Source organism: Moschus berezovskii, chromosome Y, assembly GCF_049115385.1.
Source record: "Moschus berezovskii isolate FMDL1 chromosome Y, NW_MosBer_1.0, whole genome shotgun sequence".
Lineage (NCBI taxonomy): Eukaryota > Metazoa > Chordata > Mammalia > Artiodactyla > Moschidae > Moschus > Moschus berezovskii.
Genome location: NC_142489.1, coordinates 48,905,950 through 48,920,176, shown reverse-complemented (window position 1 = coordinate 48,920,176; position 14,227 = coordinate 48,905,950). Strand labels below are relative to the sequence as shown.

The window sequence follows — 14,227 nt, the reverse complement described above, 5'->3', positions numbered from 1 at the left end:
TGTTTATGCACAGGAGTGCGACTGCTGGATCGTATGGCAGTTCTATTTCCAGTTTTTTAAAGGAATTTCCACACTGTTCCCCATAGTGGTTCTACTAGTTTTCATTCCCACCAACAGTGTAACAGGGTTCCCTTTTCTCCAAACCCTCTCCAGCATTTATTGCTTGTTGACTCTTGGATAGCAGCCATTCTGACTTGTGTGAAATGGTACCTCTTTGTCATCTTGATTTGCATTTCTCTGATTATGAGGGATGTTGAGCATTTTTTCATGTACTTGTTAACCATCTGTGTGTCTTCTTTGGACAAATATCTGTTTAGATCTTTGGCCCATTTTTTGATTGGGTTGTTTATTTTTCTGGAATTGAGCTGCAGGAGCTGCTTGTATATTTTGGAGATTAATTCTTTGTCAGTTGTTTCAGTGGCTATTATTTTCTCCCATTCTGAAAGCTGTCTTTTCACCTTGTTTATAGTTACCTTTGCTGTGCAGAAACTTTTAATTTTCATTAGGTCCCAATTGTTTATTTTGCTTTTAGTTCCAATATTCTGGGAGGTGGGTCATGGAGGATCCTGCTGTGATTTATGTCGGAGAGTGTTTTGCCTATGTTCTCCTATAGGAGTTTTATAGTTTCTGGTCTTACATTTAGATCTTTAATCCATTTTGAGATTATTTTTGGGTATGTTGTTAGGGAGTGTTCTAGTTTCATTCATTTACCAGTTTCCCCAAAACCAATTGTTAAAGAATCTGTTTTTTCTCTTTTTTATATTCTTGCCTCCTTGTCAAAGTGAAGGTGTCCATAAGTGCATGGATATATCTCTGGACTTTCTATTTTGTTTCATTGATCTATATTTCTGTCTTTATGCCAGTATCATACTGTCTTGATGATTGTGGCTTTGTAGTAGAACTTGAAGTTCAGCAGGTTGATTCCCTCAGCTCCATTCTTCTTCAAGATTGCTTTGGTTATTCGCGGTTTTTTGTATTTCCCTACAAACTGTGAGATTACTTGTTGTAGCTCTGTGAAAAATAGTGTCGGTAGCTTGATATGGATTGCATTGAATGTATACATTACTTTAGGTAGTATACACATTTTCACAATTATCGGGGACCAGCCTCGATATGGCCCAGGATATCCTCGGGATGAACGGCGTCGGCGTCAGTTAGAGAGAGACAGAGAGAAAGAAAACCTCAGCACGGGGTTTGCTCTGTTTACGTAGGCCGCAGGTGCCCTCTTGAATCACTGGAGGCACCCCACCAGGGCACCCCCTCGAGTGGCTCTTAGAAGCCCAGGCAGATAAGTAAACGCAGAGCTCCCAGCGCTCCAAGGATCTCAACCAGAAAAAGGAGAATAGAGAAAAGGACGGAAAAAGAGAAAGAACGACATGGGGAGACCAAGCTTCAGTGAGCAAGGCCCAAAACTTTATTTTCCATTGCTGCTTTTATACCCTAAGTTGTGCGCATGAAAAATAGAGAATGGGAGGTATAGAGTCACGCCAACATCACGTGGGGTCAGCAGTCTTGACCCTTATCAGGATCAGGGCTTATTTTTGTATATCTCATGATACAAAAAAGTTTTAGGTGGTTTACATCATCTTCTGGCCAGGAGGCCTGCTGACAGTTTATGGCCCTCTCTCCTAACAAAGGTTAGTTAGGTAGAAAAAGTCTTATATTCTTTTAAAGTGATTTTCTTAAAATCAGGTGTTAGACACATGACAAAGTTACATTCCTATAAGGCCAAGGTGTAGTGAGCTGCAAGAAAGGAATTTATTAACTTAAGATCTGATGAGGTTAAATCAAAGGCTACTACTTGTATTCTCTGTATGTGATTAACATATTTCAAAGGATACAATAGATAAACTTTGCAGCAAGCATTGATTCAACAATGAAATCTTTTTTAGCACTATTCTAATGATTTTAACTTCTTCAACAAATTCCTGTATTTTTGAATATTAGGCTTTCTGTCCTGGCATGGTTGGGAGGCTGTAAACAGTCACATTCATAGTTGTAAGAGCCCGGACAAACTTGTCATGCAAGTTAGAAAGCTATCAGAGGGGCTTGGATTGGAACACTCCTATTAAGCCGAGGAGAACTTTTAAACTACAGCTCTGAATTAATGTTTTCAGAGAAAGGTGGTTGGGGGGAAGTCCCCATAAGTATTAGAGGACTTGATAAGAGGTGTAAGATAGTAAGGCAGTCAGACTTCGGTTTTCTTTGGGGTAGATCCTCGGGTAAGTCCAGGGGGTTCCTCGAGTCCTGATTAGCCTTTGCCCGTCAAGCCTCTTCCCCAATTGACGTTTGCCATGGGTAGGATTTCCCTCGCTGGCTCCTGGCACACAATATTTATTCTTCTAATCCACGAACATGGTATATTTCTCCATCCATTAGTGTCCTATTTGATTTCTTTCACCAATGTCTTATAGTTTTCTATATAGAAGTCTTTTGTTCCTTTCCTCCTCCCATCCCAACCCCTTCCTATCCCAGTTTTAGCACGGCACTGGCCTCAGTCTTGACAGGAAGGGGATGGGCCCAAGATGGCGGCAGCCGACAGCAACCACTCGCTCTACCCCATCATGGTTCTCACAGACGAGCTCCACAATGAGAATGTTCAGCTTTGCCCCAACAGCATCTAGAAGCTGTCCACCATTGCTTTGACCATTGGGGTCGAAAGGGCCCACAGTAAACTCCTGCCCTTCATTACAGACACAGTCTACGATGAGGACGAGGTCCTTTTGGACCTGGAAGAGCAGCTGGGCACCTTCACCACTCTGGTGGGTGGCCTCGAGTACATGCACTGCCTGCTGATGCCCCTGAAGTCGCTGGCCATGGTGGAGGAGACGGTGGTGCTGGATAAGGCAGTGGAAACCCTGAGGGACATCTCGCATGAGCATTCCCTCTCCGACCTCGAGGTCCACTTCGTGCCCCTGGTGAAGTGGCTGGAGGGCGGAGCCTGGTTCACTTCCCACACTTCAGCCTGAGGCCTCTTTTCTGTCTGCTACCCCCCATGTGTCCAGGGCTGTCAAGGCAGAGCTTCAACAGTACTTTCAGAACCTGTGCTCTGATGACACACCCATGGTGAGGCGACCCACAGCCTCCAAGCTGGGGGAGTTTGCCAAGGTGCTGGAGCTGAACAACATCAAGAGCGAGATCATCCCCATGTTCTCCAAACTGGCCTCTGACGAGCAGGACTCGGTGCGACAGCTAGCAGTGGAGACATGCTTGAACATCGCAAAACTCCTGCCCCAGGAGGCCCTGGAGGACCTGGTGATGCCCACCCTGGGCCAGGCTGCTGAGGACAAGTCCTGGCGCGTCCGTTACATGGTGGCCAACAAGTTCACAGGGCTCCAGAAAGCAGTGGGGCCTGAAATCACCCAAAAGAACCTGGGTCCTTCCTTCCAGAACCTGATGAAAGACTGTGAGGCTGAGGTGAGGGCTGCCGCCTCCCACAAAGTCAAAGAATTCTTTGAAAATCTCTCTGCTGACTGTCGGGAGAATGTGATCATGACCCAGATCTGGCCTGAATCAAGGATCTGGTGTCTGATGCCAACCAGCACATCAAGTCAGCCCTGGCCTCCATCATCATTGGCTTCTTTCTGATCCTGGGCAAAGACAGCACGATCAAGCACCTCCTGCACCTCTTCCTGGCTCAGTTGAAGGACGAGTGCCCGGAGGTGCGGCTGAACATCATCTCCAACCTGGACTGCATGAACGAGGTGATCGGCATCAGGCAGCTGTTGAAGTCGCTACTTCCTGCCATCGTGGAGCTGGCGGAGGATGCCAAGTGGCGGGTGCGGCGGCCATCATCAAGTATATCCCTCTACTGGCAGGACAACTATGGGTGGAGTTCTTTAATGAGAAATTCAACTCCTTGTGCATGGCCTGGCTTGTGGATCATGTCTATGCCATCCGCGAGGCGGCCACCAGCAACCTCAAGAAGCTGGTGGAGAGGTTCGGGAAGGAGTGGGCCCATGCGACTATCATCCCCAAGGTCTTGGCCATGTCTGGGGACCCCAACTACCTGCACCGCATGGCCACACTCTTCTGTATCAATGTGCTGTCTGAGATCTGCGGGCAGGACATCACCACCAAGCACATACTGCCCACCGTGCTGCACATGGCCGGGGACCCTGTTGCCAACTTCCGCTTCAACGTGGCCAAGTTCCTGTAGAAGATCGGGCCCATCCTGGACAACAGCACGCTGCAGAGCAAGGTCAAGCCCGTCCTTGAGAAAGTGACCCAGGACCAGGACATGGACGTCAAGTACTTCGCCCAGGAGGCTCTGACTGTTCTTTCTCTCGCCTGATGCTGGAAGAGGACCCACCGCCGGCCTACGGTGTCCACCCTCCCCCGCCAGGCCCCTCCCTGGGGGGACAGTGGGGGTCCTTTGGCTGTCACTCCCCGTTCATGGTCTGACCCCAGGTCCCTCCCCCGGCATGGTTCCTCCCTCAGACCGGGACTCCAACTCCTCACGTCCACCCCTGACGGGGCTGGGGGCGCACAGGGTGGGACGGAGCAGAGCCCTGGGAGGATGGGGCCGCTCCCGCCAGGTGGGGAGTGGCGCAAGCACCCCGGTCGTCAGCCAATCCTTCTACATGGGGGCCCCTCCCCCATCTCCTCTGCCTCCCTCCCTTCCTCCTGGTGGTTTTTTGTGTCAGTTGTGACGTTTTTATTTTATTCCCTTTCCCCCATTTTCACAGAGAAATAAATGTCTAGAAATTAAAAAAAAAGAAGCCTTTTGTTGCTTTAGGTAGATATATCTCTAAGTATTTTATTATTTTCGTTGCAACAGTGAATGGAATAGTTTCCTTAATTTCTCTTTCTATTTTCTCATTATTAGTGTATAGGAATGCAAGGGATTTCTGTGTGTTGATTTTATATCCTACAACTTTACTGTATTCATTGATTAGCTCTAGTAGTTTTCTGGTAGAGTCTTTGGGTTTTCTGAGTAGAGGATCATGTCATTGGCAAACAGTGAGGGATTTACCTCTTTTCCAGTTTGGATTCCTTTTATGTCTTTTTCTGCTCTGATTGTTGTGCCCAAAACTTCCAGAACTATGTTGAACAGTAGTGGTAAGAGTGGCCACCATTGTCTTGTTCCTGACTTTAGGGGAAATGCTTTCAAACTTTCACCATTGAGGATAATGTTTGCTGTGGGTTTGTCATATTAGCATAGGCTTAATGTAGGACAGGTCTAATGAAGCCTCCCATAGGAATACTGAAAAGCCCACAAGCATGACAAAATTAGAGCCTCTTTAGCTTACTATTCCCATACCAGAAATAATATATAAGAAACTGAGCGATTAGGTACCAAAATACTCACCAAAATACTGGGATATTTTTAGTATCACGTAGATTTAAAACCCTAGGAATTAAGAACAACATTGTAAACCATATGAGGTTTCTTCCTCTCAGTTCAATTCAGTTCAGTTAAGTCGTTCAGTTGTGTCATATCACATGTAAGTCAAGTTAATATGTAATTTTTAATATTTTAAAGGTTAAGATGACATATATTGCCTGTTAACTTGTGGTGTTTTGTCTGATCATACATTGCCCTTGTTTGAAATGTTTTACACAGGCCTTCATGAATGGGATTTTGCATAGGGAAGTGGAGAAGGAAATGGCAACCCACTCCAGTGTTCTTGCCTGCAGAATCCAAGGGAAGGGGGAGCCTGGTGGGCTTCCATCTATGGGGTCACACAGAGTCGGACACGACTGAAGTGACTTAGCAGCAACAGCAGCAGCAGCAGTGTGTTTGTCATATATAGCTTTTATTATGTTGAAGTATGTTCCTTCTATTCCCATCTTCTGGAGGGTTTTTATCATAAATCCATGTTGAATTTTGTCAAAGGCTTTCTCTGCATCTATTGAGATATTCATTTTTTTTCAGTTTGTTAATGTGCTATATTACATTGATTGATTTACGGATATTGAAGAATCCTTGCATTCCTGGGATAAAGCCCACTTCGTTATCATGTATGATCTTCTTAATGCGTTGTTGGATTCTGATTGTCAGGATTTTGTGAAGGAATTTTGCATCTATGTTCATCAGTGATATTGGGCTGTAGTTTTCTGTTTTTGTGAGATCTTTGACAGGTTTTGTGATTAGGGTGATGGTGGCCACATAGAATGAGTTTGGAAGTTTCCCTTCCTCAGCAATTTTCTGGAATAGTTTGAGTAGAATAGGTGTTACCTTTTCTCTAAATATTTGGTATAATTCAGCTGTTATGCTTTCTGGCCCTGGGCTTTTGTTTGCTGAAAGATTTCTGATTACAGCTTCTATTTCCTTGCTTGTGATGGGTCTATAAAGATTTTCTATGTCTTCCTGGTTCAGTTTTGGAAAGTTGTACTTTTCTAAGAATTTGTCCATTTCTTCCAACTTGTCCATTTTATGGCCATATAATTCCTGATAGTAGTCTCTGTTGTGATCTCTTCTTTTTCTTTTCTGGTTTTATTGATTTGGCTTTTCTCCCTTTGTTTCTTGATGAGTCTGGCTAGTGGTTTGTAAATTTTATTTACCCTCTCAAAGAGCCAGCTTTTGGCTTTGTTGATTTTTGCTATGGTCTCTTTTGTTTCTTTTGCATTTATTTCTGCCTTAGTTTTAAGATTTCTTTCCTTCTACTAACCCTGGGGTTCTTCATTTCTTCCTTTTCTAGTTTCGTTAGATGTAGAGTTAGGTTATTTGGTTGACTTTTTTCTTGTTTCTTGAGGTATGCCTGTATTTCTATGAACTGTCCCCTTAGCATGGTTTTCACAGTGTTCCATAAGATTTGGTTTGTTGTGTTTTCATTTTCATTCATTTCTATGCACATTTTGATTTCTTTTTTAATTTCTTCTATGATTTGTTGGCTATTCAGCAGCGTGTTGTTCAGCCTCCATATGCTGGACTTTTTTATAGTTTTTCTCCTGTAGTTGAGATCAAATCTTTCTGCACTGTGGGCAGAAAAGATGCTTGAAAAAGTTCAATTTTTTTTTGTATTTACCAAGTCAAAATTTATGACCCAGGATGTGATCTGTCCTGGAAAAAGTTTGGTGCACGCTTTAGAAAAAGGAGAAATTCTTTGTTTTCCGTGAAATGTCCTATAGATATCTATTAGGTCTAACTGGTCTATTGTATCATTTAAAGTTTATGTTTTGTTGTTAATTTTCTATTTAGTTGATCTATACATAGGTGTGAGTGGGGTATTAAAGTCTTCCACTATTATTGCGCTGTTGTTAATTTAGCCTTTCATACTTGTTAGTAACTGTCTTACATATTGTGGTACTCCTATGTTGGGTGCATATATTTATAATTGCTATATCTTCTTCTTGGATTGATCCTTTGATCATTATGTAGCTTCCTTCTTTGTCTCTTTTCACATCCTTTGTTTTAAAGTATATTTTATCTGATTTGAATATTGCTACTCCTGCTTTCTTTTGGTCTCTATTTGCATGGAATATCTTTTTCCAGCACTTCACTTTCGGTCTGCATGTGTCCCTTGTTTTGAGGTGGGTCTCTTGCAGACAACATGATAAGGGTCTTGTTTTTGTATCTATTCAGGCAGTCTTTGTCTTTTGTTTGGGACATTCAACCCATTTACATTTAAGGTAAATATTGATAAGTATGATCCCATTGCCATTTTCTTTACTGTTTTGGGTTCAAGTTTATATACCCTTTCTGTGTTTCCTGTCAAGAGAAGATCCTTTAGCATTTGTTGGAGAGCTGGTTTGGTGATGCTGAATTCTCTCAGCTTTTGATTTTTTGTAAGACTTTTGTTTTCTCCTTCATATTTAAATGAAATCCATGCTGGGTAAAATCGTCTGGGCTGTAGGTTATATTCTCTCATCACTTTAAGTATGTAGTGTCATTCCCTCCTGGCCTGAAGAGTTTCTGGTGAAAGATCAATTGTTAACTTTCTGGGAATCTCCATGTGTTTTATTTTTTGGTTTTCCCTTGCTCCTGTGTTTGATTTTTGTTAGTTTGATTCATGTTTGTCTTGGAGAATTTGGCCTCTGTGTTTCTTGGATTTGGGTGATTATTTCCTTCCCCATTTTAGGGAAGTTTTCAACTCTTATCTCCTCAATTATTCTCTCATTTTCTTTCTTTTTGTCTTTTCTTCTGAAACTTCTATGATTCGAATGTTGGGGCATTTAACATTGTCCCAGAGGTCTCAGAGATTGTCCTCATTTCATTGAATTCATTTTTCTTTTTTCCTCTCTGTTTCATTTATTTCTACAATTCTATCTTCTAACTCGCTTATCCTATCTTCTATCTCCATTATTCTGCAATTGATTCCCTCCAGAGTGTTTCTGATTTCATCTATTGCATTATTCATTTTATAGTCACTCTTTTTTATTTCCTCAAGATCCTTATTAAATGTTTTTTGCATCTTCTCAATCATTGTCTCCAGGTTATTTTTCTGGAACTCCAGTTTGTTTTCAAGATTTTGAATTATTTTCATTGTCATTATTCATAATTATTTATCAGGTAGATTCCCTATAACTTACTCTTTTTTTTTTTTTTTTTGGCTGGGCCTTTGTCCTGTTCCTTTACTTGCTGAGTATTTCTCTGCCTCTTCATCTTGCTTATATTGCTCTGTTTGTGGTGGCCTTTCGGTCTTCTGGCAGTTTGTGGAATTTTCCTTATTGTGTAGTTTCATTGCTGTGTGTGGCCTTGGATGGGTGGCTTTTTAAGGTTCCCTAGTTAGTGAAGCTTATATCAGTGTTCTGGTGGGTGGAGCTGGATTTCTTCTTTCTGGAGTGCAATGAAGTGTCCAGTAATGAGTTTTCAGATATCAGTGGGTTTGGAGTGGCTTTGGGAAGCCTGTATATTGAAGCTCAGTGCTGTTCTCCTGTGTTGCTGGAGAATTTGCGTGGAAAGTCTTTCTCTGAAACTTGTTGACCCTTTGGTGTTGCCTGGTTTCAGTGTAGGTATGGAAGCATTTGATGAGATCCTATCAATTAATGTTCCCTGGAACAGCAGTTCTCTGCTGTTCTCGGGATTTGGATTTAAGCCTCTGGCTCTGGTTTTCAGTCTTATTTTTGCATTAGGCTCAAGACTTCTTCATCTGTCTCTTCCAACGCAGTTTCTTCTGTTTAAGATTCTTCTGTTTGCTGGTCTCTTCAGTGTCTAATTCCCTTCCTGACACAAGGTGGCAATGGTAGATATTTTTTAGGCACACCTGTTCAGTCGTGCTGTGGGGAGGGAGGTAAGCTGCAGACAAATACCAGTGGCGTCTGTGGGGAGTGCTTGCAGTGTCTCAGCCACTCTGGGTTTACCCCCGCTCACGGCATGTGTGCTGTCCCAGTCTACACTGCACAGGCTCTAGATTGCTCTGCCGGGAACAATCCGAGGCTGTCGCTAAGTTGGATGTACATTGTGGTCTAGGCCGCTCAGCTTCTGATTCTTGGGTACTCCACAAAGGCGTAGACTCAGTTGGGCCTGCATGTTTTTCCCTTCCTGGTCTGAGCAGCTCAGGTGAGCAGGTGTTTGGCCAGCAGAATCACTGCTACTTATTGCCTCCCCAATCCCTGCTGCTCGGTTTTGTTGGCGTACCACCAACGCACCTTCTCAGGTGGATATTGACTGGCCAGAACCCAAGAAGTCTTGGTTAACAACAAGGCCTGCTTGAAGCTTGGTATTAGATGCCTCTCTGGTGCCACGATTGCCTGACTCCTGCTCTGACTGCCCTCCCCTGTGGTCTCGGCTGCGGATTGTGGATGGGCTGACCACAGCTAGCTAGCACTGTTCAGTCCTTTGTTCTCTGAGTGGGTCTGGAGGTGTCTTAGCTTGGGGTTTTTCTCCATTTCACGGGGTAACTATCACACAGTCTGCTTATCTACCTTAAGTTAGCTCCCTCAGATTGCCCTCAGGGCATTCAGGCCTGGTCCTTACTCTAAGGGATGCAGCCCGCGCCTCCCTGCCCAGTCCCAGCTTGCTAGGGGGCTGTGGGCGGCTGGACTGCTTCTCCCATGGAGTTACTACTGGGCATGTAGTGTGTAGGTTTTAATTATTTATTTATTGTTTCTCCTGGTTATGTTGCCCTCTCAGGTTCCAAGGGTTGCCACAGATTCACCAGTGAATGTTTCCAGTGTCTGGAAACTTCTCTCTTTTTTTAAGCCTCCCTTCCCGGGACAAACCTCCATCCCTCCCTCTTTTCTCTCACTTTTTATCTTTTATATTATTTCCTACCTCCTTTTGAAGAAAATGTCCTGCTTTTATGGGTGCCTGATGTCCTCTGCCAGCCTTCAGAATTTGTTTTGTGGGATTTACTCAGCGTTCAAATATTCTTTTGATGAATTTGTGGGGGAGAAAGTTGTCTCCCAGTGCTATACCTCCTCCATCTTCCTGTCTCTTCCTTCACATTAATACTTAAAATTTATTCAATTCAGAGATTTGTTTCTTTTAGAGCCTACAGTTCCCATATTTTCTTTAAAAAATGCATTACACCATCTTCTATTCACCACCTTAGTTTATATTTGTTACTACTTTCATTAAATATATGTTAGAGTGATTTGAAAAAGTAACTCTAGAGACATTAGGTGTCGTTGCTCAGTCAACAAGTTGTCTTCAACTCTTTTGTGACGCATGTGCAACAGGCCTCTCTATCTTTCGTTATCTCCCAGAGTTTGTTCAAATGCATGCCCATTGTATTTCAGATATGGTCCCACCATATTATCCTCTATTACTCCCTTCTTTTCCTATCATCAATCTTTAAAAGCATCATGGACATTTACAGTGAATTGACACTTTGCATCAGCTGGCCAAAACTGAAGTTTCAACTTCATCATTAGTCCTTAGATTGAATACGTAAGGTTGATTTCCATTAGGATCAATTGGCTTAATCTCCTTACAGTCCAAGGAACCCTTAAGAGTCTTTATTTTTTGAAGATTCAAAATCACTACAGATGGTGATTGCAGCCATCAAATTAAAAGATGTTTTCTTCTTGGAAGGAAAGTTACAACCAGCCTAGATAGCATATTAAAAAGGAGGGACATTCGTTTGCCAACAAAGGTCCGTCTAGCCAAGGCTATTGTTTATACAGTGGTCATGTATGAATGGGAGCGTTGGACTGTAAGAAAAGCTGAGCCCCGAAAAATTTATGCTTTTGAACGGTGGTGTTGGAGAAGACTCTTGAGAGCCCCTTGGACTTCTAGGATATCCAACCAGTCCATCCTAAAGGAGATGAGCTCTGGGTATGCATTGGAATGTAACACGGTAAAGCTGAAACTCCAATAGTTTGGACACCTGATGCGAAGAGCTGGCTCATTGGAAAAGACCCTGATGCTGGGTAAGATTGAGGGCAGCAGGAGAAGGGGAAGGCAGAGGATGAGATATTTGGATGGCATTGCTGATCAATGGACATGAGTTGGGGTGGTCTCTGGGAGTTGGTGTTGGACAGGGAGGCCTGCCATGTTGATGGGGTCACAAAGAGTTGGACATGACTGAGCGACGAACTGAACTGAAGCGTCTTCGTCAGTAGCACAGTTGAAAGCCATAGAATCTGCTTCTCTCAGTCTTCTTTATATTCCAGCTCCCACATCTTCACATGACTACTGGATAAAAAACAGGGACTTGTGAAGTGGAGGCCTTTGTTACCAAGCTGAATGTCTCTTCTAAATAAAATGTCTAGGTTTGCAATAGAGTTTTCTCCAAGAAGAAATTGTCTTTTACCTGATGACAGCCCTTCACCAAAGTTGAAAGAATGTGGTCCACTAGAAAAGGGAAAGGCAAACCACATCGGTATTCTTGCCTTGATAACCACATGAAGACCATGAAAACAAAAAAAAGGTAGGACATTGGAAGATTAATCCTCGGTAGGTTCACAATATGCTTCTAGAGATCAGTGGAGAAATAACTCCAGAAGTAATGAAGCAATTGAGCCAAAGCAAAATCAACAACCAGTTGTGAATGGGATGGTGATGGAATCAGGGTTTGATGCTGTGAAGAGTAATATAGCATAGGAACCTGGAATGTTAGGTCCTTGAATCAAGGCAAATTGGAACTGGCCACACAGGAGATGGCAAGAGTGAACATTGACATTCTAGGAATCAGTGAACTAAGATGGGCTGGAATGGGAGAATTTAACTTACATGACCATTATATCTGTAACTGTGGGCAAGAATCCCTTTGAAGAAGTGGAGTAGCCATCATACGCAACAAAAGAGTCCAAAATGCAGTACTTGGGTACAATCTCAAAAATGACAGAATGATCTCTGTTCTTTTCCAAGGCAAATGATTCAATAAACGGTAATCCAAAACTTTTCTCTGATCAGTAACATTGAAGAAGCTGAAGTTGAAAGTTCTGTGAAGTCCTACAAGACCTTCTAAAACTAACATTTAAAAAAAGATGTTCATTTCATTATAGGCTACTGGAAGGCAGAATTAGGAAGTCAAGAAGCACCTAGAGTACCAGGCAAATTGACCTTGGAGTACAAAATGAAGCAGGGCAAAGTCTAATAGAGTTCTGCCAAGAGATCGCACTGGTCATGCAAACACCCTCTTCCAGCAACACAAGAGAAGACTCTACACATGGACATCACCAGATGGTCGACACTGAAATCAGATTGATTATACTCTTTGTAGCCAAATTAGAGAAGCTCTATACAGTCAGCAAAAACAGGACAGGAAGCTGACTGTGGCTTATATCATCAGCTCCTTATTGTCAAATCAGAAAGAAGTCGACGAAAGTGGAGGAAACCACTAGACCATTTAGATATGACCTAAATCAAATCCCTTATGACTATACACTGGAAGTGCAAAATACATGTAAGGAATTAGATTAGATTGACAGAGTGCCTGATGATCTATGGATGGAGGTACCTGCCATTGTACAGGAAACAGGGATCACGACCATCCCCAGGTAAAGAAATGCAAAAAATGAATGGCTGTCTGAGGAGGCCTTACAAATAGCTTTGAAAACAAGGGAAACAAAAAGCAAAGGAGTAAATGAAAGATATATCCATTTGAATGCAGATTTCTAAAGAAAAGCAAGGAGAGAAAGGAAAGCCTTCCTCAGGGATCAGTGCAAAAAAAGAATGGAAACAATAGAATGGGAAAGACTAGAGATCTCTTCAAGAACATTGGCAATCCCAAGAGAACATCTCATGCAATTATGGGCTCAATAAAGCACAGAAACGGTAGAGATCTAACCGAAGCAGAAACTATTAAGAAGAGGTGGTAAGAATACACAGAAGAACTGTACAAAAAAGATCTTCACGATGCAGATAATCACGATGGTGTGATCACTCTCCTAGAGCCAGATATGTTGGAATGTGAAGTCAAGTGGGCCTTAGTCAACTAAGCTAGTATAGGTGTTGGAATTTCATTTGAGCTTTTTCAAATTCTGAAAGACGATGTTTTAGAAGTGCTGCACTCAATATGCCAGCTAAATTGGAAAATTCCGCAGTTGCCGCAGGACTCAAAAAGGGCAATATTCTTTTCAATCCCAAAGAGAGGCAATGCCATAGAATGTGGAAACTACCACACAATTGCACTCATCTCATATGCTAATAAAATAATGCTTTATATTCTCCAAGCCAAGCTTCAGCGATACGTGAACTGTGAAATTCCAGATGTTCAAGAGATCAAATTGCCAACATCCGATGGATCATTGAGAAAGGATGTTCAGTTCATTTCAGTCCCTCAGTCATGTCCGACTCTTTGGGACCCCATGACTCACAGCACACCAGGCCTCCCTATCCATCACCAACTCCCGGAGTTCACTCAAACTCATGGCTATTGAGTCGATGATGCCATCCAGCCATCTCGTTCTCTGTTATCCCCATCTTCTCCCATCCCCAATCCCTCTCAGCATCAGACTCTTTTCAAGTGAAACAACTCGTTGCATGAGGTGGCCAAAGTATTGCAGTTTCAGCTTGAGCATCAGTCCTTCCAATGAAGAGCCGGTATTGATCTCCTTTAGAATGGACTGTTTGGATATCCTTGCAGTTCAAGGAACTCAAGAGTCTTCTCCAGCACCACAGTTCAAAAGCATCAATTCTTCGGCGATCAGCTTTCTTCACAGTCCAACATACTCATCCAACATGACCAGGGGAAAACCATAGCCTTGACTAGACGGACTTTGGTTGGCAAAGTACTGTCTCTGCTTTTTAATATGCTATCTAGGTTGGTCATAACTTTCCTTCCAAGGAGTATGCGTCTTCTAATTTCCTGCCTGCAATCAGCATCCACAGTGATTTTGGAGCCCCCCCAAAATATAGTCAGACACTGTTTCCCCATCTATTTCCCATGAAGTG

At 42.8% G+C, this 14,227-nt stretch overlaps 1 pseudogene; it reads left to right on the top strand.

Annotated features, from left to right (window-relative positions):
• The first annotated feature begins 2,525 nt into the window (after positions 1 to 2,525).
• On the top strand, positions 2,526 to 4,294 carry LOC148773118 (serine/threonine-protein phosphatase 2A 65 kDa regulatory subunit A beta isoform-like; annotated as a pseudogene).
• The last annotated feature ends 9,933 nt before the right edge of the window (positions 4,295 to 14,227 follow it).